Source organism: Phalacrocorax aristotelis, chromosome 6 (assembly GCF_949628215.1).
Source record: "Phalacrocorax aristotelis chromosome 6, bGulAri2.1, whole genome shotgun sequence".
NCBI lineage: Eukaryota > Metazoa > Chordata > Aves > Suliformes > Phalacrocoracidae > Phalacrocorax > Phalacrocorax aristotelis.
This window is the reverse complement of record NC_134281.1, coordinates 60,073,918-60,099,520: the sequence shown is the minus strand read 5'-3', so window position 1 is coordinate 60,099,520 and position 25,603 is coordinate 60,073,918. Positions and strand designations below refer to the sequence as shown.

At 44.9% G+C, this 25,603-nt stretch overlaps 1 protein-coding gene across 11 annotated transcripts in view; it reads left to right on the top strand.

The window, feature by feature from the left end:
• Positions 1-25,603, top strand: part of PLPPR5 (phospholipid phosphatase related 5) — a 264,334-nt gene that overhangs the window by 237,917 nt on the left and 814 nt on the right. For 9 of the 11 annotated variants that reach the window (XR_012661321.1, XR_012661320.1, XR_012661324.1 and 6 more), the window contains 2 exons: positions 579-680; positions 18,254-19,021. The gene's annotated coding sequence lies outside the window, so the exon portion shown is untranslated. Of the gene's footprint in view, positions 1-578; positions 681-18,253; positions 25,414-25,603 lie in introns of those variants that run through there. The other 2 variants (XR_012661318.1, XR_012661317.1) reach the window with 2 other exon arrangements.

The window sequence follows — 25,603 nt, the reverse complement described above, 5'->3', positions numbered from 1 at the left end:
AATAAGTCTGATGTGATGAGAATGAAGTGCTTATTTAGGAAAACCAAAGAAAAGCCCCTTTGGCTCTTGTTGAAGACAGGAGACTTGAAGCTAATCCTAGTAGGAGATACCAGGAGTAAAACAAGACCCTTGCCTTTTGGCAATAGTTTGCATTGTTGTCAAGACAAGGTGATAGATCTTTTTTGAGATTAATTGCTCAGAAAAAAATGGTTATGAGAGTATTATAAGGGTTTAGTCTTGGGGCATACAGTCTTCCAGAGAGAAACAGAGAATGCCCATGTTTTTGTATGATATTTATTCTATGGAGTCACACTCGAAGACGGTGAATGCCAGCGCAGGAGAGGGGGAATAGAAAGGCTAAAGGAACTCTCTATTGCCAATGGAGGGTGAGAGCTTTCCCATGCCGAGTCTTCTTAGGAGAGAAACCAAATGAGTAGGGACTTGATGTCAGCTGCTCATGTGACAGAATTGTCATCCTGGGTCTCCTATGGGAACATTGCCTGCTTATAATGTGTATGTTTCAGTCAATTACCATTTTGCTTAGAAGAACAGATAATCACGAGATGTTTGATCTTCAGTTCTTTGTCAGATTAAGAGAAGTCGGTACTCCCATGGCACTGGATGCTATGCTGCTGCTTTTTATTTGCTGCCTGATGACCTCCCTTCCCTGCGTACTTAAGGTAAAAGGCTGTATACTGCATTTTTTAATGAATAAAATGGAATTTTTCTTTAGGAGTCTGGTGATCTGCATGTAGGGGTTAAGAAAATCTCTCTCATGGATGTAATTTCTTTTCAAAATGGGGCTTGTAAACTCGCTTCTACCTGAATCCTGCTATAAACCTGAAACAAAAAGCTTCTCATAGTCGAGGGGAAGGGTCACCTCTACAGGCTCAATGGAGCAGCCAGATTCTACAAGTCCTGAGCACTGTGGTGGGAGATACCACAAGGTTTTGGTTACCTTCAAGGCTCTTTATGACCTGCTTGATCTCAAGTGCGTGGTTTGATTTCCAAGCGTACTGCTCACTTCACTATGGTTGTGGTTTCAGCGGGAAGGAGGATTGCTGAGAAGCATACATGTCAACACAAAAGAGAAGTACTAAAACCTTCCTCTTGAGCCTCGCCGGCCTTTAGCATACCCGCTTCTTTTGTTATATGGCTCTGTGCTCTCTCTCCACTTTTTCACTCTGCTTCTGGCAGTTGTCTTTCTCATTTGATGTTACGTATTGCTGTGTCGCATTGTGCAATAGCCAGCAAGTGTAGTTGGACGTAGGCCTTTGCCAACATAAAGTGGATTTTTCAGGTGCGAATATAAACACAAAAGTATAAAAAATGTGATGAGGTACCAATTATTTTAATGGGAGTAGAGCAACAGCAGAAAATGAGATTTTTTTTCAGAAATAACGGAAGGGTAAGGAACATTTGATAGTAAACGTGAGTGAGATCATCAAGCTAAAGGCTTAAATCTGAATACAAGGGGAATTTCAAAGGCTATAATGTGCAATGACTTTACAGGCAGTGGATGAGAATTTCCTGTACAGCTGATGAAGCAAACAGATCATACCAGATTAACTCAGGACACTGCAGACCCTACAGATAGTGGTGTGACAGTCATGTTTACAGGCACAGATATGGCCTGTATTTGTGACGAGTCACAAACTAATGGGAAAGCAAAGATGTGCAGGGCTGTGTGTATCATGCCTTCTGCAAAGGAGCCGAAAGGAAAATTGGTCAAGAAAGGACTAGATACTGATCTTGTCCGTTCTGGTTTGTGTAACTCCGGGTGGGAGTCAGGGGACTTGTTCCAGATCTAAATAGGAGACAGCGGGGGGTGGGAGGGTGGTTTTGTATCTTTACAAATCAGACCATATGTCTGTTAATACTTTTAAATATGTGTGGTATTTGGGAGCAGCACTCCAGATATGACAGCTGGCCCTTTCCAAAGCAAGCTTCTTGTGCAGAGCTACTCAAAGAAAATCACAGAATCCCAGAACGGTTTGGGTTGGGAGGGACCTTTAGAGCCCATCCAGCCCAACCCCCTGCAGTGAGCAGGGACACCTTCAACCCGAGCAGGTCGCTCAGAGCCCCGTCCAGCCTGGCCTTGGATGTTTCCAGGGATGGGGCATCGACCACCTCTCGGGGCAACCTGGGCCGGGGTTTCACCACCCTCATTGTAAAAAATCACCAACAAAGATTTACAGAAGACAGCAGTAAAATCCCAATCCCCATCACTCCCCTTCAGCCGCCTTGTGTCCTCCTGCTTTGAGAGGTCCCCGTTCTGAAACTCATACCCCACCCTGATCAGGCTTGGAGTTAGACTTCAAATGTGGGCCACCCGGTGCGGATCCGGTGCCTCCTCTCCGGCACATCTCTCCTCTCGCCTGCGCTCACAGGCCATTAGCAAGGCTTCAGACACAGCTTTTGCATTAGCTGTGAGGAGGACGCAGGAGAGCTGCACCTTCCCCTGCCGCTGCTGTTCGGCAGCTAGAGCTGAGATACACAGCCGTGCTCCCTCCCTTGCTGATGAGTATTTGCACATTTGTATTGTTATGTTGGTATCGTTCTTCCTGACAGACCTAGTTGTGACAGGAGGCTGCAAGCTCGCGTACATCAGTGGTTAGCCCTGGTACAGGGAAAGGCTCTTTCACCTGCCAGATGGAGAGTGGCATTATCATGTGAATTTATCAGCAGTGTTTCCCAGAAGCTTTAAGACGTCCTGGTGTAGTCCTTTTCCAGGACGGTATGTTATCAGAACAGGCCTTCAGCTCATCATTTCTCATTCCTGGAGTAGGAGATGGATGTGATTTCCATTCATTCTCTGCACCAGATGCTGTCTGGTTTTTTTTTTTCATATGCCAGTTTCTTATTCTTGATTACTTTTTGAGCTTATTCACTCTTCCATATTGGCCTTTTATTGCTCTTATTACCAGATGGCATAGCTTTGCAGCATACATTAATCTAGCTTTAAAAATTTTCCATTTCTGTCCAGCGCCATTCCTCTCTGTTGAGTTTTACACTTCAGCAGTGTTTAAGCATGTCATCTTCCTCATTGTTTGGTGTTGGTTTGCAGTTTAGCGTTTGGCTTAGAACATATCCTAGACATTGGCCTTGCACTTTTCAACACCCAGGCTCTCGTCTCCCCGTGGAAGTGGTTGGAACTAGGGCAGTCTGCCTTTTTGGGCATTGTTGGACGTGATCGCTGGTTTCAGTGCAGAGGTACAGGCAAGGAGAAATGTGAGACTTTCCAGAAGCAGGGAGAGACCGCCTGGTCCAGGCAGTGGTGTGCTTGTGGCTCTCCCTGCACAGTCACTCATGAGACTGAGGAAGCTCTGTCATAGGCCCGGTCCTTTTGGAGCCCCGTACTCATGTTCAGTGCTAGTGTCACAATAACAGCTGTATTTTGCTGTTTTGCCCATACACCTCTGTTTCTGTGTCAGCAGGGTCAAAGCGGATTAAGTTACTCCAAAAACGCACAGGCTCCCTGACGCATTTTCATTTTCTGTTGTCTGCCTCTTCACGCAAGCGGGCAACGTGCTGTTGTGTAGGTATCACCTCATCCGTTGCCACATCCATCCTTCAGATACGACTGACCACGTTTTTACCAAGGAAGCAATACAATATCGACTCCTTCCTTGTCTTCCTTCCTTCCTCTAGTGACTCCCCACTACTGTTAGTCACTTTGACTGCGATTCTATTTTAACAAAGACCAATATGCAATAGAAGTAGCACTGTTTATGGCTGTATTTGCCTTCTGTCTACATATCTGGCTAAAAGTGTGATGTGATTTGTATCTATGAGACTGTAGATTCTTTGCATTATGAATTGTCTGGGTCTGGGTCTGTAATGCACCTCATCAAATGGAGCTTTCATCCCAAATGGGACCTTTAAATGTCATCCATGATCTTCTATCGACACTTTTGTGTGTCGAGGAGACATCTGGGATCCCACTGCTGAGCCTGTTATCTGCAGGCCTGGAACAGTGAACCTAGCACTGAGGTGCTCCAGCCAGCCTGTGAACATGAAAGAACAGGCCAGGATATACGAGCATCTTTTATGCTGCTGATCCGTGCTGCTTATGACTTAACATTGAGACTACTGTGAAAGGGGGAAGGCATGAAAACAAAAAAAAAAAAGGAGAGGGAAAGAAATGTAGCTAAAGATTTTAAGAGCTATTTAGATATTAAGATTCTGAAGGGGAAAAGTTGCTCACTGCAGTAATTATTAAGCATATCAGATGAAAAACTACCAAAGCAATCTCCACCGAAAAGGGAGCTTTCCAAATATTTAAGTGAAGAAACCATGTAAACACAAAGAAATGCAAATAGATTCCTGCCTTTTTTTCTGAGGCTAAGCCTTTTGCTCTGCCATCCCATGCAGGAAATTGCAGTCTGTGATCAGTGTACAAAAATATAAATTGACTATATTTACAGACTATACTTATGAAACAGGGGTTTGTTTTCTGACCCGCTGTTCCCTGAATGGAGCTCATCACGATCAATGTGTGCAATCAAGGGGAGTTTTGCTGAATCTGGGTGTGCAGCCAGCACTTCGGATATCAGCTAGATAAAAAGCAGCCTAGGAGCTGGAGGTGATGGCTACTAAATCTGTCATTCACTGATTCCCTTATCACACACCCAGGCTCCTACAAAGAGAAATTATAACCAAATCACTCAATTTATGACCTTAGCAAAGAAAAATAAAAAAAGCGCCACTGTTGGTGGTAGCATTCCAGTTTCTAGTTACAGCAGTTGACATGTTTCTAGATAAATGAACGGGTGAATTAGATGCAGTTTGACTCTCGGTCAGAGTCCTGATGTTTCTCGCTGCTCATTTATTTCTGGAGAGGTCTAGGAGAAGGATTTTTCAGGCAGAGGCTGAGGGGACATGAAGAACGTAGTTCTACAGCTGTGCAAGTGCTAACTCAGCATTTTGAGCAAAGACGGGCTTCATCTATCAGATAAAGTACTCGCCCTTACAGGACTCTGTAGCTATGAGAAGGTGCTATAGGAGGTTTCACACGCATCATCTATTAAAGCAGTTATTCATTGTGGTATCTAAAAGCAAACTCATGGTAAGAGACCTTTATTTCATCCTAGTACAGTCACCTGCTCCCTGCTACACCTGCCCAGCCCACGGATAGGTCTGAAGCACTTGGGAGACTCCAGAGGAGGGAAAGTTTGCTTTGAAGGAACTGAGGGAGTTGTAATGTTGTTTTTCTCTGTAATAGTTGTGTTGTGCATCTTTTAGTGCCTCACCCCAGAGTTAGCCTAATGAAACGAAGCTTGGGGAGTGGAAGTGCAAGATCCTACCAATGGAAGATCTTGGCGTGAGCTGGCAGATAAGTAAACCCTTGAGAACTAGTGGGAGACAATACAAATTACTGGAGACACATCGAATTTTCTTGAAACTTTAAAAATAATGCATTTCTCCTTTATATTGATTTTCTAGGTACACTGGTGGCAAAGACTAAGCATAGGGGAAACAGTTAAAGTTGTATTTCCTCAAAACAAAAATACCATTTAATAGTTGTTTTATTTTCATGTGTTCGTATTTCTTTCACCTGACACAATCCTAAAACAATTGAAAAAAAAACACCCTCAAATATGTGCTCGCTTATAAGATTCTTAAACAAATGTATAAAAAAGGCAGGTGATTCTGGCTTGCTGGCTGTTGACCAATGTGGTCACCCAAGTAATTAGAACACATTGCAGTTGGACTCGTTTTCAGCCAGAAGAGCCAATTTGATTCTTATGCATTAGTTTTGATAGAAAAATGCCTGGTCCCTTGGCTGGTCTTCCCTGACTCTAATTAAAAACTGCTCATCGCCCTGGGGAATCCACTCCTCAGGAAACTTGCCCTTTTCAGCAGCAAAGAAGCCGGTGTTAGAAGTGAGCATTACTCTGGTTTCCATTTCTCCGTTCTCCTGGTCTTCCTGTCTCAGCTAGTAGCAAAGAAGCAGGAGGTTTCAGACAACAGTAAAAATAAGACCTAAGCCCATCTTTCTCTTCCCCTATTCTTCAAAAGTGGTATTTTAAAGGTCCCCTTTGGTGCAGATATAAATTTGTAGCTATGTCTTGTTTCCTTTTCTAAACGGAGTTTAGTCTGAGTGGTAGTCCAAGATCTTAGCCGTTTTGATGAGCAGGTCTGTAGTGCATTTTGTATTCTGGCTAACCTCTAAGTTTATTCTGCCTGGCTTGACTTACTCAGTGCCACCAACAGACTGATATAGTCCTCACTCCCTGTTCTTCAGTTTGGAACTGTGCTGCTGTGCACCACTACAACAGCCAATCCAAGGGACTGGCAAAACCGGTAGCGGCTAGAGGCTGGCTGTCCTGGGGGCAGGCACTCAGTGCCCAGTGACACGGTGCTGGACGGAGGACTGGGTTTGCTAGTGTAGAGGACAGGCAACCTGTGAAACAGGGTAACCTGCTCCTCACTGGCCCAGGTTGACCAGAGGTTGTGGAGGCCTCATCCCTGGAAACATCCAAGGCCAGGCTGGACGGGGCTCTGAGCGACCTGCTCGGGTTGAAGATGTCCCTGCTCCCTGCAGGGGATTGGGCTGGATGGGCTCTAAAGGTCCCTCCCAACCCAAACCGTTCTGGGATTCTATATTGTCATCAAGGTCCTTGGACAACTTTCAGAAGAATGATAGATGCATGAACTGTGTCCAGGCTGGTTTTTGAGTGTGAAATTTGCCTCATTTTCCTGTTTGGAAACACTTTCATGAACCATGAAGGAGAACCGTGAGGAGAAATGTTACACGGAAAGCTCCATCTGTGGGCAAGGAGAGCCATAAATTAATTTTGAAAGGCAGCTAGTAGTTTACTGTGTCTCATATTTGCATATTCTTTAGCCTACTTAGCAGTGCCTTTCAGGGTTTGGTTGAAGTCTGTGGCAGAGATTGGTGGCTAAGATTTCTCACACCTTAGTACCTGTCTTACTATAGAAAATAGAATCAACTGAAGGACAGTGAAATAAATACATGAAACACATGTTGTTGTGAAGTGTGAAAGCACCAGGGGAGAGATGGGAAGTACAGAGTTGGGAATAGGGAAAGTGTATTTGAAGCAGGACATTCAGCCTGGAAAGCACCGAATATAAGAATTAGGAGCCTGTGCTTTGAAAGTCATTCTTCATAGAAGAACCACATTTTAATTTGTATTTTTTATGGAGTTGTTCTTTTTTATTTTGTAAACTCAAAGTTCTCTAAGTGCTTATTAGGAGTTACGTTACTTCTAAAAGTGTATAATTTTATTTGATAGCTATTTCTATACTGATGGACCTCTTTTTGATTACCGTAATCTTGCATTTAGGCCTGAACAGATGCTGGCAGAGCTACCTTAGTAGAGCTAGCTTGGTAGAGCTATGGCTGAAATGGGCTTTTCCAAAGTGTAGGACGCAATTTTACCTTTCTGCGTCCTTGGGCCAAAATTTTCAAATGCATTTTAACTTTCAATTGTTAGTATTTTTTCAAAGGTATTAACTGGCCATAGCTACATGAATATGCCTATGTCTGGGTGAAGCCGTCTAATATTAGGCTGAACACTTGGATTTGGGCTTAATGTACTGGCAGGTATGAGCTGATGCTGGAATGACCCTACAAGCGTCAGCTTGAAAGTCTTATTTTTTTGGCTCTATGCAAAGAAATATGATCACATCTGATGCTGAGCTGTGGAAATATGTTACTGTGGGACAGCCACAGCAAAGGGCTTCCAGACATGCTGAGGAGCTCAACTTGAGCTTTTGGACTTGTCTCAAGCTCTTGATGGGCTCATTGGACACAGCCAGCAGGGGATGAAAGCAATAAGTGCCTCATCACTGACTTAGCGGGGGCAGAGGCGGCCCAAACAGTCTGTGCAGAACAGATTAGCCTGGAAGGATTCCCAGGAATGAAAAGTATAAAAGCAGAGATTATACCTCATTCCAGCAGGGTGGTGGAAAAGGCAGACCATGAGTTCACCCTTCCAGCGTCCTGCCTGAGCACAGACATGGCAAGAAGTGCTCTCCCCCATGGCGTGGCCTTGCTTCTTCCTGCTGGGGCATTTGTGCTGGCCGTGGTGCTCCTGCTGCCCAGCTCCCGTTAGGCCATCAAATAGTCTCTGCAGGAGGCAACTTCTTTGGGCCAGGAGAAGGTGCTTATATAGCATCGCTGAGGGATTTGCTTAAGAGTCTCGAGAAATCAAATGTCAAATGCTTTATCTTGCAGTGGGAGTTCAGGGGATTGGCTTTTGGGTGCCTCTGAAATGCACAGTCTCTGCTATTCGTTTGAGAATATTAAGTGGTAGATTCATAGATTTTGACAAAACCTTTCTTGAAATCATAGTTTCTGGATTTTATAAATCTATTAAGCCGCATATTGGAATGTTGCTTCTGAAGCAAAGAAATCTTTGTTTTGCCTGGACTGTGTGTTGAGAGATTTCCTCTGCTTACAGGGCAGCAGGAAAGACCTCTGCAAAGTTCAAGCTGGGAAGCCTAGTTCTGCCGCATACAGCCACCGCGCACTTAGCACGTGTTATCTAGTGACACCTCTGCCCCTGCTTGTCATTGAATAAACCAGAAAGAAAACAGCGCAAGGCTTAATTTGCCAGTATCTCTGATGTTGACTCGAAACTTCCAGTTTAGACAAACAGCTTTTGGAAGGAGGAGGGAAGAGAGAAGGAAAGGTTTGGCGAGCTGCATTGGTTGGCATGCAGGCTGAGGGCTGGAGGGTTTGGTTTTTCTGACATAGGTTATCTGAGGAAGCCTGGGCAAGTCTCTGGGAAGTGCAAGCCTGTGGCTCATCCCACAGCGAGTGAGGAGGCGTCGAAGAGGAGTTGCTGGAGGATGGATGGTCCTCCAGAGGACAGAGACCCTTTGTGCTTTAATCGCTCCCGCGTTGCAGCATGAATGATCATTAAGTGGTTTCCCAATAGCTTTTCTTAGTGGTGAAATAAAGCAATGGCTCCTACATGCAGGGATGGTGATTTCTGAGGGCCAGGCTGGTAACATGGTGCTGCTGAAAAGGTAATATTTAACCTGCTCCAGAGTGCAAACCGGATTTTGACCATCCTAGCGGTTCCCCATGCATCTTGAGTGGTTGTCACGTGCCGTCACGATTCAGTCACGGAAAAATGGTTTTCTACTATTTTTAAAGTACATACTTAAATGTAATTTGGTTGGATGAAGTCCTTCCCATTAGTTCTTGAGAACCATGTTTTGGTCCAGGGCAAATTTATCAAGTTACACACCATGGAAAAAAACAAATTTTTAAATGAAAATGCTGTCAGGCAGGAACTGTGAGAGCACCGATGGTTCTGCTGTAATAAATTTATTTTTGTGCCTGCAAGCAGTCTTCTAATGGAAAAAAAAGTATTAAATTGTGTTTATGACATATTATGGTATTTCCGTCATTCCGTTGCAGAATAATACTCCCATGTTAGAGAAAAATCTGTGTGCTTGCATCTAAGCATGAGAAAGTTTCTCTGATGTTCAAGAGTTCATTTTAAAATGAAATTTTACAGACCCTGGCAGGCTTTTAATAAAAATACTTTGTAATGTATTTGTGATAATTTATGCTGCTTTGTCGAAACAATTGAAAATTTTATTCAACTTAGAGAAGCCTACAATGGTTAAAATATGAAAAACCCAAATCATGCAAAAGCTGAGCATCTTCTGTAGTGCGATTAATATAGAGAAATTCCTTCTGAGATCAGGGCTAGATCCGATATCGAGATCTCAATATTTGTCATTTTTTCAGATAACAAATTAACTTCCATAAACTTTATTAAGATATTTTAACTACAGAGTTATTCTGTTTATCCTTTCCTGGTTTCTGTGCAACCTACCCACTGTGCTGTGAATAATATGAATATGAATAATATGAATAATACACGTTATTTTCTTTTTTAATCTGGTAATGTGTCCACATTTAAAAGTAACGGAAGAGCAGTTCTCCAGCACTCATTGGCGATTCAGTGCAGTGCTCCAAAGTGTACTTGCAATTCAGTTCTCTTAATATCATCTGCAGCTGTTATAACGGTGCACTGTACATTTGCAGGCTGAGATCACTTAGAAATAAAACCAAGATTTAAAATACTTCTAAGTAGTAAATAAGCAAAGAATGATGTTCTTCATGCTCTTTACTGCAGATGCTTTCTCCTTTTACAGGTTATTTCAGAACACCTCAGGGCCTGCCTAGTAGTTTATAGGTAATAACACCCAATTAAACTATATAGTTTTCCTCCATACATCACGCCCCTGAAAGAGTCTGGTGGGTGAGGAACCAAACAGAGCATGTGGAGGTTTTGTTTTTATTGGCTCAGTGTCAATAAATTCTCTCTCGTACCAAATTGCTACCAGGTGAATGATTTTTTTTTTCCCTTTTTTTCTTTCCCCTTCAGGAATTAGAAAACAAAATTCATTTTTTAAGGGTGCTGCGAGTAGAAAGATCCTTATGTGCAAGAAATGAGGTGGGGAAATTATCCTTACTCAATCAGGCACCTTGCACTCTTTTTACAGCTGTTTCCAACATATTACTGAGTATTTATTTTAATGGCTACTGCTGACCCTTGTGAGTACTGTTCATAACCACTCCTAACTGCGTCTGCAGTACAGACGCCTCCCTTCTTCTACAAAGGTCATTTGGGGCTTCTGATAGCTCATTTTTCCGCCCTGGTGATCTCCCTCTGCCTCCCCTTCCCTCCTGCTGGGTTTGGAAGCAGCTGTGTGCCGTGACCCGAGCTGTCACCGCGCCTGCTTCCCCTCGCCCTGCTCAGCAGTGCAAGAAGGGCCGTTCAAAGGACACCCCTCTGGCTCTTCCTCGGGCTTGGAGCAGTGCCGGCACCGGCGCTTCTGGTGGAGGAGCTATCGTTTCAGCAGGAATTGCACCCCCCCACACCCCCCAAGTTCATTAGGCATTTTATTGGGAAGATCTGAAATACTGTATCGCAGAAGTCATGTTCTGTTGGGAAAAAGGGTGGCTCAGAAAAGTTTTGGATGGAATTGCAAGTTGAGGTTCACCCTTTTCATTTCTGAACTTGGAACTGGGCTCTTTAGAGCCGCCACTCCCCTTTGCGTGCATTTCAGGACGAACGTCTTTGCTCTGTGAGGCTTTTCTCACTAGGCGCTTATTCCGATGTTCAGCACACTGCGAGGGGCTTGGCACTTTGCATATTTTCTAATAACTGCGTTTCCTTTAGACAGATTAGACAATACTGTTGAAATATATGTTTTCCTCAAGAGCAGCAGCAGCATCTTCTGTGTCCCTGATTTCTGACGGATGAGTAGTCAGGTACCGCGGACGTTCTACCCCGTCGCTCTCCACAGAGCACTGCCCGACACTGGAGCTTGGCCTAAGTTCAAACAGAAAGTGCGGGTCTGTGTCGAAGCAGGTTTCCAGCCACTGGAAAACCCCAGTGTTAAAGCCAGGCTTTTAGCAGCGCCGTGCTCCCTTTCACAGCTGTGATGTGACTGTGGCGCTACCTGTCTTTCGATGTGTGTGCCTTGCTCAACAAATGAGGCTATAGGGGAAAAAAAAAAAAGTCATCCTCATAAGGCTGTTTGGGTTTTACTTCAAGGAAACAGAAGCAAAATGATTCATCAAGAAAACTGAATGTATCTTTATTAAAAAAGAAAAGGGAAAAATATTGAGTATTGTGTTGATTGGTGGTAATTTCACAAAATAGACATTTTCTTCCAAGGGGAGCCTGAATCTAGTTCAGCGTGGCAACATGTAAAAGAGGCCGTGGTGGAAGTAAGCGGGTGAGGAAACGAGAAGCTCCAGCTCCTCGGGAGCTGTTGCCGCCTCTACAAAGGATCTTGTCTGTGAAAGAAGCTTAAAACTGATGACTTTTTAAATTAACTCCAGGCATCTGTTACCATAGGGTTTTGCCGAAGCTAAGAGCTTAGTAAGATTCAGAAAAAATGAATTAGATGTATAGATGATGGAAATGTTCATTATTAGTGTAGAGCGGATTTCAAGCTCTTTACAACATAATTAAACCGTTAGGCTAAGGAAACAACCGTAGTCCTGAAGAGAGGACTTCGCCTGTAGGACTGTTATTTCATATTTGCTCTTACCCAACCTCGTGTCAAAAGTCCAGTGCTGATCCCCACCAGACACCGCATACTGGACTAATCGGATCTCAGGTTAAGTCTACACTTACAAGTCTCCTCTCAGCTATTTTATATCTGTGAATTGGCTACAAACAACTTAATAAAAACATGTAGTATGTACAGTTTGAACTGTTGAGATTGGAAGTGGCATCGTTCTGCTTTCTGCCTGGCTAAATATGCAAGCGCTTCGTAAAGACAGAACCTTGGTTTGGGTTGTTCTGTCAAGGTGGTTTGGCTTAGTACTAAAATACAAGGTGATGTCTTGTCGTAACGGGGCAATAACGTTGCAAGTTTGACAAACGTGATTTGTGTAGCTCTTAAATAGGGTGTGGATCATAAGCAGCTCAGGAAAATAGCAGAAATCATGGCAGGGCGTAATGTAAGGAGAGGTTGTTGGCTCATTCCCATGGTGTTTCCGTACCCTTCCCCTTGACTTTTGCGACTGTTAAGGTAGACAAGGTACAGTTGCTCCACGTGTAGCAACAAGGCGTACAAATGCCCCTCTTGATTTGTATTTCAGAAATAATTCAAGTATTCATTCAACGAGTAATTGTTGAATAATTTACATATGACCTGTAAAGGAGCCGGATGTGGGCGTCGTCTTATCTTTCCATGTTCCACATTGGTTTGCTCTATTAGTGCTTTGCATGTGGTGCAAAACCTACCTTCTGTCTCTGTCCATTGGATAAGCAGGTGTGGGAGTGGGCTGCAGTCTCGACATGGACTTCTTTAAATTACTTTGAACTTTTGTTTGTTTGTTTTGCATTGCTACTTCTTGAGATTTTTCTTTGCCAGGCAGAATTCCTTCCAGTACTAAAAACTATGGAAAACTTTTTTTTTTTTCCAATAGGAGTGTGAACAGTATTGAATAGTAAAGAAATTACAGTACAGTGAGAAGACATTATTTGTTGCAGCGCTAAACACAGACAATAAACGCATCTATAGATTGCAAGACCGTGAATCACCAAAAAGAAATGTATCAAGACTGTAGCGCAGTTAGTGACAGTGTGGTTGCAGGGCTAGAGGTGTTCAGCAGGTGCTAGAAATCAGCTCTAGCATTAATATTCCCTGCAGTGATTTAGTTTAAGTTGTATAACATTTACACTTGCTCCAAAAGGAAGATGTATGCTGTGGGAAGAGACTGGATCAATTTTTATATCGATCTGCCGTTCACTCGGGGGTTTTGACCGCACCAGTATCTGATGCTTTTCCAATAATTCATAAATCAAAAGTAATAAACTGCAGTAAATCTGATTAACCCCAACCTTAGTTTTAGGAGGATCGGGAGTATTTCAACAAAATAAAGTCGTCGTTATCTCTTCCACTGGGGTTTTTCATTTGGAAGGACACAGCTATCTGAATGCACTGTGCTTGAACTGAGCAGATCTGACTCTAACAGTTTAGGCTTATTATATAACAAATAGTTTGCCGCAGGACCCAAGAGGATGATGTTTTGGGGCAAACTGTTGAATTCCTGTGGGTTATCATTCTGATGCGGTTAATTGCATGTACAGTTGTAGGGTTAAGGAATTCTCTTCCTTTCAGCAAAGATTCATCAGTGCATGAAATTTGTACAAAATACCCTGGATTTTCATCCATGAGATTTCCTTGGTTAGTTACTGAATTTCAGAAGACCTTCCTCACTTGTATTTCCCTTTGTAATTGTCTTTGCTATAGGAAAAGTAGCGTGTTCAAAGGCAGTCATTTAATGCTGATAACATCAGAGCTGTAATATTTTTGTTTCCTTGCGATCGGGTCTGTCTGTGTCTCTTAGGTTTTTGATGGAACACAAATGCCCATAACAAATGCCACAGGCTGCAGAACCCTTGATGTTAAGATGTTGCTCTGATTAAGAGGTAGGCAGCCAGTAAATTAGAAATGCTGATCCTCAGATGCCGAGCTGGAGCTTTGATTAGTCACTAGCAATAAATATAAAAGTCATATCCAAATATCTTCCTCACTCATAGATAAATATTATGTGTCATGCCTGTCTCTTTTGCAGCGATACCTCCTGCAAAAATGACCAGCAGCCAAAATCTGGCTGCAAGCAGCAGAGAGGGCCATGAAGTGTGTCAGTTGTGTAAGACGAAGGACATAAAATAAGACACAGATCAAGCGCCTTGTGTAGGCAGCAGTAGCTGCAGCTTACCTGGGCCAGTCTGTTTAATATTAATCTTTCTCACAGCGTGTACTGATTCATAGTGGATAACCTGGTCTGTGTGGCTTCGCTAAAGCGCCGTTCAGCTGGGGGATCTCTCTCAATGGGGTGCACAGGCCGATGTCAGCGTGTTTTTCAGATGCTTTTGCAAGCGCTCTCATTGCTACCCAACCCACAGCAGCACGCCAGGCGGGAGCTGCAGCCCCGGGCTTCCCCTCGCACTACCCGGCGTTGGAGCACGAGGCGTTCCCGCACGGAGAACTGAGGCGGGTCCGCAGGGAGAGGCTTCAAAGTGCCGCTGTCCACCCGCAGCCCTCCGGGGAACGCGCCTGGCTCTCGTGCGGGGCTGCAGCGAGGCAGGGCGTCTTACAGAGCCTTGCGGGGTCCATCACACGCGGGCGGGCGATCACCAAGGGGCGAGGGCCGTAAGAGCTGGGCCAAGATGGCTGTGCAGAAGGACTGTTGCCCTCCCCCGAGCTGGAGCCCCCTGCAGGGAAAGCTGTAACCCGGAGTACGGTGCCAATGAACGGCTCTGCCGGCGAGGAGGGATGACGAGCTGCCTAAGCTTGGATGCCTCAGGAATCCCCGTAAGTATAAACGAGCTGTTGGTCATAGCGATTATATAAACATTGATTAATTGTTTTCATAGTGTTTTTCAGCTATTTTTGATATTGTATAACCGAGTTTTAACAGTGATATCGACGTGAAAAATAATCAGTTCTGTTCTGAAAAAAATCTAATTTCATAAGGGATCTATTTTACAGTTTAATTTTAACCCTTAACTGCTTGATTTACTTTCTAGTAGGAAATCCGTCGTGTACTCAAAGAGCAAGTACTGTGAGTTTCGAGACAAGAGGAAAAAAAAGAAAGAAAACCACATTGTTCACATAAATAATGAAGTTGAACCCCTGATTCCAATTCAAAGCTCAATTCAGCCTTAACTATAGAGCTGCAGCTGGCGCCTCCTAATATAAACACTTAAGTGGCCTGTTGAATTTATCCCCAGTGTCCACAAATGAAGTTATAAACTTTCTTTAGAGCTTCGCTTCTGCTTCAATGCCCGCCTGTGGTTTTAGATCTTCTGCGGACCCCACAATAGCCCAGTGTTTCCCTGGCTGGTGGAAAGATCGATAGCAAACCTGCAGACATTGTGTATTTAGGTCTCTGCAGCTGTGCAAACAGCACAATGTATTTTCAATATTCTGCTTTAAACACGCACATGGATAATTGAACTTCAAAGCAACAGCTCTGCTAATTCTTTTATGAAGATGCAAATTACGAGTGTGACTTCTCACCAGACTGGGAGCTTAGCGGAACAATCAGGCTGATCTAAATCCGCCCGAGGCATGAGCACGGCTGGGGGTATTTCTGGGAGTCTAATCCATACTTTACTCACTGGCAGGGTGCAAAACTAATCATAGCCTGGAGTTAGCAAAGTTTTCACGTTCAAACCCCAATACTCGAGTTACCTCCCCTTATAACCTACATTATTTCAGGAACAAGGGCCCCGATTCTGGTAGTATTTGCCGGGATCAAGCGTGAAGGTAAGAGTTTAACCAGGGAAAAGAATTCAATGTCTTCCCAAAGATTCAGTGTGGAAAGACGGAATGTTTGTTAAAGCCAATGTCTTCCCTTTCAGCAAAACCATGCTCAATGGTTGCTAAAATACGTGCCATATTTGGCTCCAGTATGCATATTTCCTGGTATATTTTTTTTAAATGAGCCTTAACTTGATAAATGGTTGGCATTTCCCCCTCTGACCGTTACCGTTGTACAGCCAGCTTTTAAATGAAAGGCTGAAAAATACATTAGGTGCCTCAAAGGCAGCCAGAGCGATTTACCATCTTGTTTTTCAGTTCACAGAAACAGATACCGAAGTTTAACTTCTAGCTCTTGGGAAGTCCAACTCTAATTAATTTGTTATAGAAAGTTAAGGTCCAAAAGGAATAAATGGCTTCGGTCACGCCTTCACACTTTTGCCTGTCTCCACACGTGCACCTAGATGAGCTGAAATAATTTTTGTTATTTAATTTAATTTTTAAAAATTAATTTTTTAAGAAACAAGATATTGTCAGCACTTGAAAATAAGTGGGTGGGATTTTCAACTTTGAAATGCAATTTGAATTCCCATGGCAGGCCACACACAAACTTACAGCCTATATTTCCAAGTAGCTGGTAATCCCCAATGCAAGAAGAGAATGTTTTTTTCAGGAAACGCCAAGGGTCTGTGGGCTGAAATCTTGCACCGTTTTAGGTCTGTCCATCTGAAGTGCGCGTGTGGAGGGAACGATGTAGCCGTTCTCCAGTTTTGCTGGGTGCTGGGTTTCGTACACGGTTTGACAAGTCGCCGACGTCTCAGAGGGGACGCAGACAGGACGGCAAAGGGTGAAGCGTGGAAATGAGAGTCCTTTTTCACGGGGCGGGCGCAGCAGCAGAGCTGCTCCTGGCAGCTCCGTAGTTTGCACCTCACTTGCGCTCGTGCTGGGGCAGTAACAGCTTGTCCTGTATAAGCCCATCGTCCCCTGTGAAAGCCAGTCCGATTTTACCACGGGGAAGAAACCTCCCCTCCCTGTGCTGCGCCAGTTCTGTGCGTCAGGGCCAGAGTGCTGCTGAGCTGGCACCGAACCCGGGGGTCGGACACGTAGCATTTGCTTATTTATTCATTATCTCTTTTTTCTCTTCTCTCTACTCTTTGATCAGAGACTCTCTACAGTTTTTTATTCTACCTCCTTGTGCTCCGTTTCCCAGTCGTCTTTTCTCTACTGAGTTATTTCCTCTGGGTCTTTTTTTCCTGTTCATTTTTTCACAGCGTTTTTGAAGCAGAAAATGCACCAAAGATGCTTCAAGTTTGAGCTGAACTTTAAAACCCGCAGTCTTTGAGGGACTTCGGGGCTGGGGTGGATCCACTTCCCTGCGGGGTGAGGAGGACGGGGTGGGCTCAGCGTGTCCGGCCGGTCAGGCAGCCCCGGCGGGCAGGGCAGGTACCGTCCCCAGCAAGGACCAGAACAAAATAGGAGCGGTCTGGCGGGAGCTGCTCACCGGAGCGAAAACAGCACCACAACCTGCCACCCAACCATTGATCCCCCTCATTGGTGGAAACGTGAGTGCTCTAAAGATAATCTGAAATTTTCCAAAGCCTCCATATTTGGTAGGTGAACAAGAGAAACGCTGTGAGTGATAGAAAAAGCCTGGCAGTAAGTGTCTTGTAGCATCTTACCAGCAAGCAGCAGGGAGGTGAGCGATGGTGACCTTCCAATGCCGCATGGAAACGATGGGGCAAGGCCATGGAGAGCAAGCAACTGTGTGAGCGGGGGAGAGGGAGGCTGGGCAGAGGCGATTCCCTGGGCTCGCCCAGGAGCTGGCACAGGGGTGAGTGTCCCACTGCGACCACGTGCGCTCTCGCTCCCTTCCAGGAGTTTACTGTGCCTCCAAATTATCCTCCTAATAGAAAGGAAACGCTAAAAGCCGGTGCAGCCATGTGCAAGCACCCCTGAAAGACATGGCCTGCTGGCACTTCTTTAAATCTGGCATTTAAAATTGCTCAGACAGATGGAACAAAAGTATGCGGTAAAATGTGACATTTTGTTTTATCATCTATATTTGTTAATTCTTCTGATCATTCCCACTGTCAGTAGCGCTGAATGCGAATCGGGTTCTGACAATCCGCAGTGTATAAAAACCAACTCCAGGGGTCAGACAGAAAAAGAATAACTAGTAGTTAACTACAGGGTGCGCATTCATGGCTATGGTGGGGGACAGCTCAGCCTCGCGGAAAAAAATGACACGATTCCAAAAAGTCACAGCTTCTCTAGCCCATCGTTTACAGACTGCTTCTCAGTAGCAGTTGCCCACTTCGTGGTCTTCCTTCTTTGTGTTTCTGCCTATCAAGGTTTTATTAGAAATTGAGAAAGAAAAAAATATTTGTTTTCCTCACTGTCTTCCAAGTTAGTCCCGGTTGTTTGCTTCGGTGTGTAACAGAGCACCTTCTCTCTGTCCTCTTCAAAGCACGGCTCCATTTGATACCCGCTGCCTCTCCCGCTCGGTGATTCAGTCCCTGCTGCCCTGGACACCCTCCCAGAGCCTCTGCAGAGCACAGGTACGGCTGGCAGCGCTCTCAGACCGCAGCGGATACCCACACTGAGTTAACTTCCGAATCTTTATTGCAGAGAAGCTAACCCTGAGGGTCAGCACTCCCTGCTAAGGAAAGGAGGAGGTGGAAGATTGGCCTAAGAACAGAGCGAGCCCTGATGCTGTGAAAGATTGCCCCCCACCTCTCCTCTTCCAATCTGGTCAGGGCTTCAGCAGCAATTGTATCACTTAATGTTCGTTTAGTGCTAAATTGGGAATATTAAACAGTAAATTATTGAACTTTTAATTAGCAATTAAATTAAAAGCAGCCTCCTCGCTGCAAAAGAAATGTCATTGAGAACTAACTTCATATCTGACAGTATTTTGCAAACAGCTTTACTGCATTTTAGAAGTGATGCTTTTTTTCTGGCTGAATATCAGTGAAGCCTCTTGCTGACATCCCTCCACCCCGGGATAGATGCTGACCTCTTGCTGCTGCCGGCCGCGACGCTGCAAGGGAAACTCCCCAGCACTGCTGTTGCGCTTGGTACCAGCGTTACCTCTTTCAGGCTTCCCAAAGGCTGGATATGTATCGTGTAATCCCAGAACGGTTTGGGTTGGGAGGGACCTTTAGAGCCCATCCAGCCCAACCCCCTGCAGCGAGCAGGGACACCTTCAACCCGAGCAGGTCACTCAGAGCCCCGACCAGCCTGGCCTTGGATGTTTCCAGGGATGGGGCATCGACCACCTCTCGGGGCAACCTGGGCCGGGGTTTCACCGCCCTCATTGTAAGATTTTTTTCCTTATATCCAGTCTAAATCTCCCCTCCTTTAGTTTAAAGCCATCACCCCTTGTCCTGTCACAGCAGCCCTTGCTAAAGAGGCTGTCCCCAGTGCAAGTCATACCCACACCATTTCACGTTGAAGGACCTTGTCACCGGGGTTAGCCCATGCCGTTGGAGGGTGCTGAGGAGCAAAGGGCGAAGGTGGGTGAGGACGGCACGGGCAGCCCGTCGGCTAGTTGGCCAAGCAGCGAGCTCCCTGTCGCTAGCACTCTCACTGCTGAATGCGTTCGCTTGAGCACCGACTCTCATGTCCTTCCTTTCCAAGTAGACCAAAATGATGCACTTATTCGGTGGCTATTTTTTTTCCCTGTATCAGAACTGTTAAGTGAACCTTGAGGAGTATTTTCAGGAAGCCGCTTGCAAGTGGGGACATTTTCAGCAGATGCACCAAACACTGTGCGAAGCAGAGCTTCCGTCGGGGGCCGGCTGGATGAAAGTGTCGACTCGTCGCCGCTCGGGCTTTCGTTTGCACCTCTGAACAATACACAGGCCGGGGATTATTTGCAGAAATTATTCAGCAACGCATTTCAAATAATGAATATTTCAAGTAAATCATTATGGGCCATACTTGAATAGGAAAAGAGGCAAAATAGCTGATAAATTATTCATGCAGCTTTAGCACTAAAATAATAAATATTACATAAATATTACATGGTGTTAGAGGGAAATGAAGGATTGTGAAACGAAGAAAGAAATTAACTATGAAGGAAAAGCACCTGAAAATTGGAGAAGGTGAATACACAGATTTGAGGTATCTGAATAATAATGAAGAGACTAAGGGGAGAAAATAAAAAGGATAACTGTGAATCACTTTGAGAGGCAAAATACTCTTCCTCTTCAGTTCTTTCTCTACAGAGAATATACAAACTTCTCAAACTTCCTTCAGCTCTGTTTAAAAACAAGATGAAGAAAACAAAAGAGCCCAGGTGGGAAGACAGCAAGGTCCGGCGAAAGGGAGTTACAGGATCAGAAGTCCTGGTTTACAAAAGGGCCGTAACATTTGGAGAAAAACACCATTTTGAACCTCAAATAAGGTGTTACTTTTATTTTGCAGAGTGACTATTCTCACCAGCTTAATGCTGAGTTAGGACAATAGGACTGTATATGTTTAAGGGCAGAACCATAAGGCTTCTGTTGCGCTTCGGGTAGGCACACTGAGCAGCACTGGCTGCCGCGCCATGACGCGCGTCCGAGCGGTCCGTCAAATCTGCGCCGACACACCGCATCACGTAGCAATGTCATTAATTCCTCATTTGCTGCTTCGCTCAGGTGGAGCGTGTGCAGATTCTCACCGGTTTTATCAGCTTGGCTCTTCGTTTTAACATGTGAAAACTTGATTTTTTTTAAATCTTATTTTTGTGTGAGAGAGGGAGTTAACATTTTTTTTTTCCTTCCAAATCCCTTCCTCTTTACTTTCCTTTTCAACAGTAAGTATAAAATGGGAGAGAAGAGAGGAAACAAGTTTAAAAACCCCAACATATTCCAAACAGATTTTGAAAAAACTGATCTTTCTAGAAGTGGAAATGGAGATAAGCTACACATTTTCTTTCCCAATGGACAATAGGCTTGGGCTTCTTTTAACCTCAGGAATAACACACTAAAATGACATGTTTTACGTTCGTCACTTCCGTAAATGTCTCATTTACAAAATCTGTCATGGGCACACCCGTCTCCTCCTCATTGGACATTTACCAGCCTTGGCATATCAATCCATCTTTTGCACATCTGCTCAGAAAATGTAATTAGTTATACCCATATGCTGCGGAAGTACACGATAAAACTTAAGAAACAGAAAAGGCCAAGAGACTCGCCAGCCTTTCTCCTTCCTCCTAGGTGTGTTTTGCTGAAGACAGAAAAGCGAGCAGCTTTTCTTGCCCTCGGCCACAGGGTGGGCTATCACTGTGTCCTACACAACTGCAAGAGATGAGGCAAAAGCAACTTCGAGTTTATTCTAATACTTTTGGCTCTATTCACTTGACAATTATAATTTGTACCATAAAAAGACATACTATTCCCCAAATAGACGTACCTTCTTTTCTCTGGTCATTAACATACTTATGACCGTGCCCTTGCAAAGAAATTATAAATAAGGCAGACAGGGAGCCTCACTCGAGGGTTTGCGACATGGGAGAGACCCCGATGGGAAGCGCTTGCTACCCAAAATGACGCTCATACACAGCAAATTTGGAAACGCTAAGCTTTTTGAGAGCCATGCTCAGTTTTGGTGGCAACGGAGAGCGGGACTGCAGTCCAAAAACCGAGCTACGCCTCAGCAACCAAAAGCTGGTTCAGTGGCATCTTTGTGCCGCTTTGGCTCGTGGGTAGAGCCGTTCCTCGGTCAGCCCGTGTCCGGTGGCCGTGCCTCTGCCAAAGGGCCGCGCAGAGGGCTGGTGTAACGCCCTTGGCCTTCACTCAGCCGCAGCAGCCTCTAAAATTTGCTTGTTCACTAAGCAATGTTAATGACCTTGCACACATATTAGGCTCTTCTTTCTTACGACGCCATGGTTCAAGGCTATAGGACTGGAATGGAGCTTTATCCATTAATCCCAGCATCTTCAAAGTTCAAAGTTAACCATCTCCATGGTGAGGGCTTTGCAGCTGTTCTCAAATCTCAAAATCTGCTGTAATGAAACGTTAGTTTTTTTCCCCTGGATGGTACATTATCAACCTCAGTCGGTGGCATGTTTAAAACCCAAGATTACAATTCAATTCACAAGAGATTTGAGCTTTCAACAGGACCTCACCAGCACAGTGAGGAGCAGAAGCCACTGCTAAATGATACGGTGCAAAACAAACTCTGAAAATGCTGAAGTCTGTCAACCCTGTTTTCTTACTGAAATCCAAAACAATGTGTCACTGTTCGCTATCTGAACTAATTCCTGGTGATTTGGCATTACAGAAACACCATTTTGGTTCATCTCTGACACACCACATTTACTGTGTGTATGTTGTTTAATGGCTGTACGTTTTTCTTAAAAACAAAACAGAACAAAACAAAAACCCAAAACAAAAGCAACTTTCAAATTATTAGCATCCTTTTACTTCAGTAGGGGGTTCAAAATCAAAGCTGCTGTACCTCCATCCTCCCACTTTTCTTTTAGGGTTAATTTGGAAGAAAGAAAAGCTCTCCTAATCATAGAGATTTAGCTTTCTTTATAAACTGGCTATTTTAAGATCTGTTTACAAGATCACAATATGAAACATCATTCAAAAGCAGTGTGAATTGATTACATCCTTCTGAAGAACATGTAGCAGTAGAATATGCATTTGTAGCTGTTACACTGCCCTATAATTAAGGCTTTATTGCTTCCCTTCTAAACACACGCTGCTGCTGCTGGAGAACAGCTGAGATACTTCAGATGAGACAATGGAAAATGCTCCCCCAAACGAAGCCCATCACCCCCCAGCCTTCTAGAACCAAGGGGCAGAAACACCATGGTCACTACCAAAATGTAAGAGTAAAGTCAAGATGCTGATTACGTTTTTCTGCTCCATTTCCTTTTTAATTAGCACATTTTCCCAAAATACTAGTAATAACTTGAATGTTACTTAATTGGGAGACTTCGTATTAGACCAGCTGAACAGAGTCTTTGGTCTTTTCATTCATTTCCGTGGATTCTGGATCACAGCGTAACGGTGTCGGCACTCGCGTCGGGAATATTCACGTATCCCACAACGAACGAACAGAGCAAAAGACAAGAGGCACCATATAAATACATTTGCATGGTTAGAATTCTTCAGGGAACTCACTCCTGCTCTGAACTGATCTCACTTTTTTGGAAAACTGGGATTAACACTGCAAAGCCCAGCTCCTTGCACTGAGCAGCTCTGCGGGCAGCTGAGCGAGCCGAGTGGCAGCCGCCAGCCCCGCGGGCACACGGCCGTGCCTCGTGACGCTGCGCGCGCCGTGCCGTGGCGTTACGCACGTGCGCCGACACCCTTGCTATATAATGACATAAGGAATAACGACTTGGGGTACCCGAACGTCTGGATCGGTGTTACGGGAGAGGGACGCCCAAGGAAAATCTTCACAGCCTCGCAGATTATTTGTTCTGAATAAATACTTTTGATGAATGGGGTGACATATTAAAAAGCAGATATGAACTAATATTGTTTTCCTTAAAGGTCATCCATAAGACAAATGCTTCTAAGGGCACGCAGACATACAAAGCAATAACGTTGATCGGCTTCATCAAGTTGCAGACGACGACTTTCTGAGCAGTGAAGCCAGAACTCCCGTAGCAACCCTCACAAACTTGAGACGCAACACACGTTTGGTGTATGTAGCAAGCCGTATAAAGTACGAACGGGAACATTTCACGTTAAGGATTAAAAACTAAGCTAAATATAATTTAAATCATAAAAGCAAATATCCTTCTAATTGTATCCAAGGTATTTTTTTCCTTCCATACTATTTTTGGGCCTTCTATATTCTGAGATCTGTGTACAGACTGCAGTCCAAGTGACAGATGACAGTTATCTTTGCACCGCTCCCAGCATCTCTTCTGAGTAACGAGACAAAGTGCAGCAGCTCCTTTTGCTCCTCGGCCTCTCTCAGCCCTGGCGCTGCGGCTAAGAGCGCTGGGGTTACCTTTCCCAGAGCCTGGCTGGCTCCCAGCCCTGCGCCCCTGCTCTTTGCCAGCTCCTCCGTCGGGGGCTGTGTGCCCTGGCCTAATGTGGCTGGTAGAGCCGGTATTAAACCTGGGTAAGGTGCTCAGCGGGTGAGCAGGAACCAGTGTGGGACCTGTCGGAAGCGGCTTTGCAGCTCTTATGGGGAAAAAAAACCAAACCACAAAACAAGCTACAGAAAACCCCCAGGGAATGGCTTCTATTGGTATCTGCATTTTAGCCAGAAAGGGCAGGCTTTTTTCACCTCAGTTAAAAGAAGCTGGCTAAGACTTGCCGGTTTGACCCAGTATAGAATCACAGAGTCATTAAGGTTGGAAAAGACCTTTAGGATCATCAAGTCCAACCCCCAACCCAACACCCCCAGGCCTCCTGAACCGTGCCCTGAAGTGCCACGTCTACACATCTTTTAAACCCCCCCCAGGGACGGTGACTCCCCCACCTCTCTGGGCAGCCTGTGCCAGGGCCTGACCGCTCTGGCAGGGAAGGCATTTTCCCTCACACCCAACCTAACCCTCCCCTGGCGCAGCTTGAGGCCGTTCCCTCTCGTCCCGTCACTGGTGACTTGGGAGCAGAGACCGACCCCCCCCTCACTCCAGCCCCTCTCAGGCAGCTGCAGAGAGCGAGAAGGGCTCCCCTCAGCCCCCTCTTCTCCAGGCTAAACCCCCCCAGCTCCCCCAGCCGCCCCCCACCACACCTGTGCTCCAGACCCTGCCCCAGCCCCGCTGCCCTTCTCTGGACACGCTCCAGCCCCTCAAGGCCCTTCTTGTCCTGCCTTTCTGTATGGGATAATCTGGATAGGGCTGATGCTGGGCTGTACTGAGAGTCTCTCTGCTTCAGTGAAAAGTCGGAAATGAAGAAAAGGCTAATATTAAAAAAAAAGTTCTAGGTTTAGTCTGCAGTAGAAGTGTTTTTCTTCATTTTCTGTACCCATATGTGACAAAATGAGGCACAACTGTGTTTGTATAATTTTCTTAAAGGCTTGTAACAGTTGCATGCCATAGTGCACAATCATAATCACGGAAGATTATATATCAGTTGCTTTTTCTGCTTTTGCGCCCACCCTTTTATATTTCTCCATTATTTTTCTTTCCTCACAATAGGACGGTAATAAAATATGTGCAATCGCAGGAATAAAGCATCATGCTGGAAGGCACCAATAAATATTGAACAATTTACTTCCCTACGTTAAGCTGTCACAATTAATTTCCCTATGAAATTTGTACTGTCCTGTCAGTGAATGAACACATAGTCTCCCAAGACCTACTCTTGCTTAGCTCTTTTCGCTCAAACCTGATTACAAAGCTTTCGCTAACCTTGCTTTAGCCTCGCTTTTATGTCAGCAGGGTGTCTGCCAGGCTTTTATTTTGTTTATTGCAAAAGGAATTGCTGGTGGACAAAATAGGGGACGATGTATTAAATTCCTGCGATAGTTTTTCTCTTCATAGACTTACTCCCAATTTTCACTTTGACAGACTCACAGAATACTTCCTAGGTTCGAAGGGACCCTCATGAACTTCCCTCTTTTGCTTTTATTTTATAGAAACGGTGTATATTGAAGTATCAAGCAGTAAAAGGAGATGAAAAAGCATCAGTGATTCTGAAGCTTCAGCGAGCTGCTCCTCATGTAGGTAGTCCCTGCCGGCCCTCAGGGCTCCGTGCCGGCTTCGTGGGGCCCAGGCAAGGCTTAGGGGCTCCTGGGCAGGAGGTGCAGATGGTCAGGGCAACTCTGGCTTTGCCGTGTAACCCAAGAGCCAAATAACGCAGCGCCCACGTGAACAACCAGTTCTCCACTTAGACGTACGGAGCGGGGTCAT